The following is a 6,000-nucleotide window of genomic DNA, read 5'->3' as shown; positions in this document are numbered from 1 at the left end:
GGCACCCAGGTGACAGGACCTTGTCGTTGATCTGCCTAAGGGGGCATTGTGACATCAAAACTCTGCACAGGTCACGCAGGTGACAGACCCTTGTCTGTGATCTGCCTAAGGGGGCATTGTGACAACATAACTCTGCAGGTGTAACCGAGGTGACAGGCCTTTTTCTGTGATCTGCCTAAGGAGGCATTGTGACATCATAACTCTGCACGGGTCACCCAGGTGACAGGCCCTTGTCTGTGATCTGCCTAAGGGGGCATTGTGACATCATAATCCTACACTGGCCACAGAGGTGACAAGCCCTTGTCTGTGATCTGCCTAAGGGGGCATTGTGACATGATAACTCTGCACTGGGCACCCAGGTGACAGGCGCTGGTATTTGATCTCCCTAAGGGTACATTGTGACATCGTAAACCTGCACTGGTCACCCAGGTGACAGGCCCTGGCCTTTCATCTGCCTAAGGGGGCATTGTGTCATCATAACTCTGCACTGGGCACCCAGGTGACAGGCCTTTCTCTGTGATCTGCCTAAGGGTGCATTGTGACCTCATAAACCTGCACTGGTCACCCAGGTGAAGGGCCCTGGTCTATGATCTGCCTAAGGGTGCAATGTGACATCATAATTCTGCACTGGGCACCCAGGTGACAGGACCTTGTCGTTGATCTGCCTAAGGGGGCATTGTGACATCATAACTCTGCACAGGTCACGCAGGTGACAGACCCTTGTCTGTGATCTGCCTAAGGGGGCATTGTGACAACATAACTCTGCAGGTGTCACCGAGGTGACAGGCCTTTTTCTGTGATCTGCCTAAGGAGGCATTGTGACATCATAACTCTGCACGGGTCACCCAGGTGACAGGCCCTTGTCTGTGATCTGCCTAAGGGGGCATTGTGACATCATAACTCTGCACTGGGCACCCAGGTGACAGGCCCTGGCCTTTCATCTGCCTAAGGGGGCATTGTGACATCATAACTCTTCACTGGGCACCCAGGTGACAGGCCTTTGTCTGTGATCTGCCTAAGGGGGCACTGTGACATCATAACTCGGCACTGGGCACCCAGGTGACAGGTCCTTGTCTGTGATCTGCCTAAGGGGGACTGTGACTTCATAACTCTGCACTGGGCACCCAGGTGACAGGCCCTTGTCAGTGATCTGCCTAAGGGGGCATTGTAACATCATAACTCTGCACGGGTCACCCAGGTGACAGACCCTTGACTTTGATCGGCCTAAGGAGGCATTGTGACATCATAACTATGCACGGGTCACGGAGGTGACAGACCCTTGTCTGTGATCTGCCTAAGGGGGCATTGTGACATCACAATTCCACACGGGTCACCCAGGTGACAGGCCCTTGTCAGTGATCTAGTTTAGGGGAATTGTGACATCATAACTCTTCATGGGTCACCGAGATGACAGACCCTTGTCTTTGTTCTGCCTAATGGGGCATTCTGACAATCTAACTCTGCACTAGTTACCCAGGGGTCTGTCCCTGGTCTGGGATCTGCCTAAGGGCTCACTGTGACATCATAACTCTGCACTGGGCACCCAGGTGACACGCCCTTGTCTGTGATCTGCCTAAGGGGGCACCGTGACATCATAACTCTACATGGGTCACCCAGGTGACAGGCCCTTGTTGTGATCCGCCTAAGGGGACATTGAGACATCATAACTCTGCACGGGTCAAACAGGTGACAAGGCCCTTGTGTGTGATCGGCCTAAGGGGGCATTGTGATATCATGGCTCTGCACGGGAAACCCGGGTGACAGGCCCTTGTCTGCGATCTGCCTAAGGGGGCATTGTGACATCATAACTCTGCACCGGTCACCCAGGAGACAGACCCTTGTTTTCCTTCTGCCTAAGGGATCATTGTGTCATCATAACACTGCGTGGGTCACCCAGGTGACAGACCCTTGTCTGTGATGTGCCTAAGGGGGCATTGTGACATCATAACTCTGCACGGGTCACCCAGGTGACAGGCCCTTGTCTGTGATCTGCCTTAGGGGGCATTGTGACATCATAACTATGCACTGGTCACCGAGATGACAGACCCTTGTCTTTGATCTGCCTAAGGGGGCATTCTGACATCATAACCTTGCACTGGTCACCCAGTGTCAGACCCTGGTCTGTGATCTGTCTATGGGGGTATTGTGACATCATTACTCTGCAATGTAATGTAACAGGTGACAGGCCCTTGTCTGCGATCTGCCTAAGAGGGCATTGTGACATCATAACTCTGCACGGGTCACCCAGGTGACAGACCATAGTCTGCGATCTGCCAAAGGGGACATTGTGACATCATAACTCTGCACGGGTCACCCAGGTGACAGACCATAGTCTGCGATCTGCCAAAGGGGACATTGTGATATCATAAATCTGCACAGGTCACCCAGCTGACAGACCCTTGCCTAAAGGGGCATTGTGACATCATAACTCTGCACTGGTCTACCAGGTAACAGGTTCTTGTCTGTGATCTGCCTAAGGGGGCATTGTGACATCATAACTATGCACTGGGCACCCAGGTGACAGGCCCTTTACTTTGATCTGCCTAAGGGGCCGTTGTGACATCATAACTGCACGGGTCACACAGGTGACAGGCCCTTGTCTGTGATCAGCCTAAAGGGGCATTGTGGCATCATAACTCTGCACTGGTCACCCAGGTGACAGGCCCTTGTCTGTGATCAGCCTAAAGGGGCATTGTGGCATCATAACTCTGCACGGGTCACCCAGGTGACAGGCCCTTGTCTGTGATCTGCCTAAGGGATAATTGTGACATCATAACTCTGAACACCTCACCCAGGTGACAGGCCCTTGTCTGTGATCTGCCTAAGGGATAATTGTGACATCATAACTCTGAACACCTCACCCAGGTGACAGACCCTTGTCTTTGTTCTGCCTAAGGGGTCATTGTGACATCATAATTTTGCACGGGTCACCCAGGTGACAGACCCCTGTGTTTGATCTGCCTAAGGGGGCATTGTGACATCATAACACTGCCCTGGGCACCGAGGTGACAGGCTCTGGAATTTGATCTTCCTAAGGGTGCATTGTGTCATCATAATTCTGCACTGGTCACCCAGGTGACAGGCCTTTGTCTTTGATCAGCCTAAGTTGGCATTGTGAAGTCACAACTCTGCACTGGGCACCCCGCTGATAGGCCCTTGTCTGTGATCTGCATAACGGGGCATTGTGACATGATAACTCTGCACTGGGCCCCAAGGTGACGGGCCCAGGCCTTTCATTTTCCTAAGGGGGCATTGTGACGTCATAACTCTGCACTGGGCACCCACGTGACAGACCCTTGTCAGTGATCTGCCTAAGGAGGCATTGTGACATCATAATCCTGCACTGGCCACAGAGGTGACAGACCCTTGTCTGTGATCTGCCTAAGGGGGCATTGTGACATGATAACTCTGCACTGGGCACCCAGGTGACAGGCGCTGGTATTTGATCACCCTAAGGGTGCATTGTGACATCATAAACCTGCACTGGTCACCCAGGTGACAGGCCCTGACCTTTCATCTGCCTAAGGGGGTATTGTCTCATCATAACTCTGCACTGGGCACCAAGGTGACATGCCTTTCTCTGTGATCTGCCTAAGGGTGCATTGTGACCTCATAAACCTGCACTGGTCACCCAGGTGAAGGGCCCTGGTCTATGATCTGCCTAAGGGTGCAATGTGACATCATAATTCTGCACTGGGCACCCAGGTGACAGGACCTTGTCGTTGATCTGCCTAAGGGGGCATTGTGACATCATAACTCTGCACAGGTCACGGAGGTGACAGACCCTTGTCTGTGATCTGCCTAAGGGGGCATTGTGACAACATAACTCTGCAGGTGTCACCGAGGTGACAGGCCTTTTTCTGTGATCTGCCTAAGGAGGCATTGTGACATAATAACTCTGCACAGGTCACCCAGGTGACAGGCCCTTGTCTGTGATCTGCCTAAGGGGACATTGTGACATCATAACTCTGCACGGGTCACCCAGGTGACAGACCATAGTCTGTGATCTGCCAAACGGGACATTGTGATATCATAAATCTGCACGGGTCACCCAGCTGACAGACCCTTGCCTGTGATCTGCCTAAAGGGGCATTGTGACATCATAACTCTGCACTGGTCTACCAGGTAACAGGTTCTTGTCTGTGATCTGCCTAAGGGGGCATTGTGACATCATAACTATGCACTGGGCACCCAGGTGACAGGCCCTTTACTTTGATCTGCCTAAGGGGCCGTTGTGACATCATAACTGCACGGGTCACACAGGTGACAGGCCCTTGTCTGTGATCAGCCTAAAGGGGCATTGTGGCATCATAACTCTGCACTGGTCACCCAGGTGACAGGCCCTTGTCTGTGATCAGCCTAAAGGGGCATTGTGGCATCATAACTCTGCACGGGTCACCCAGGTGACAGGCCCTTGTCTGTGATCTGCCTAAGGGATAATTGTGACATCATAACTCTGAACACCTCACCCAGGTGACAGGCCCTTGTCTGTGATCTGCCTAAGGGATAATTGTGACATCATAACTCTGAACACCTCACCCAGGTGACAGACCCTTGTCTTTGTTCTGCCTAAGGGGTCATTGTGACATCATAATTTTGCACGGGTCACCCAGGTGACAGACCCCTGTGTGTGATCTGCCTAAGGGGGCATTGTGACATCATAACTCTGCACGGGTCACCGAGATGACAGACCCTTGTCTTTGATCTGTCTAAGGGGTCATTCTGACATCATAATTTTGCACTGGTCACCCAGGTGTCAGGCCCTGGTCTGTGATGTGCCTAAGGGGGCTTTGTGACATAATAACACTGCAATGGTCACACAGGTGACAGGCCCTGGCCTTTCATCTGCCTAAGGGGCCATTGTGACGTCATAACTCTGCACTGGGCACCCAGGTGACAGGCCTTTGTCTGTGATCTGCCGTAGGGGGCATTGTGACATCATAACTCTGCACTGGACACCCAGGTGACAGACCCTTGTCTGTGATCTGCCTAAGGGGGCATTGTGACTTCATAATTCTGCACTGAGCACCCAGGTAACAGGCCCTTGTCGGGGATCTGCCTAAGGGTGCATTGTGACATCATAACACTGCACGGGTCACCCAGGTGACAGGACCTTGTCTGTGATCTGTCTTAAGGGGCATTGTGACATCATAACTCTGCAAGTGTCACCGAGGTGACAGGCCCTTGTCTGTGATCTGCCTAAGGAGGCATTGTAACATAATAACTCTGCACGGGTTCACCCAGGTTACAGCCCCTCGTCTGTCATCTGCCTAAGGGGGCATTGTGACATCATAACACTGCCCTGGGCACCGAGGTGACAGGCCCTGGAATTTGATCTTCCTAAGGGTGCATTGTGTCATCATAATTCTGCACTGGTCACCCAGGTGACAGGCCTTTGTCTTTGATCAGCCTAAGTTGGCATTGTGAAGTCATAACTCTGCACTGGGCACCCCGCTGATAGGCCCTTGTCTGTGATCTGCATAACGGGGCATTGTGACATCATAACTCTGCACTGGGCCCCCAGGTGACGGGCCCAGGCCTTTCATCTTCCTAAAGGTGCAATGTGACATCATAATTCTGCACTGGGCACCCAGGTGACAGGACCTTGTCGTTGATCTGCCTAAGGGGGCATTGTGACATCAAAACTCTGCACAGGTCACGCAGGTGACAGACCCTTGTCTGTGATCTGCCTAAGGGGGCATTGTGACAACATAACTCTGCAGGTGTAACCGAGGTGACAGGCCTTTTTCTGTGATCTGCCTAAGGAGGCATTGTGACATCATAACTCTGCACGGGTCACCCAGGTGACAGGCCCTTGTCTGTGATCTGCCTAAGGGGGCATTGTGACATCATAATCCTGCACTGGCCACAGAGGTGACAAGCCCTTGTCTGTGATCTGCCTAAGGGGGCATTGTGACATGATAACTCTGCACTGGGCACCCAGGTGACAGGCGCTGGTATTTGATCTCCCTAAGGGTGCATTGTGACATCGTAAACCTG

This window comes from Gorilla gorilla, chromosome 23, assembly GCF_029281585.2.
Source record: "Gorilla gorilla gorilla isolate KB3781 chromosome 23, NHGRI_mGorGor1-v2.1_pri, whole genome shotgun sequence".
NCBI lineage: Eukaryota > Metazoa > Chordata > Mammalia > Primates > Hominidae > Gorilla > Gorilla gorilla.
This window is presented reverse-complemented; position numbering follows the sequence as displayed.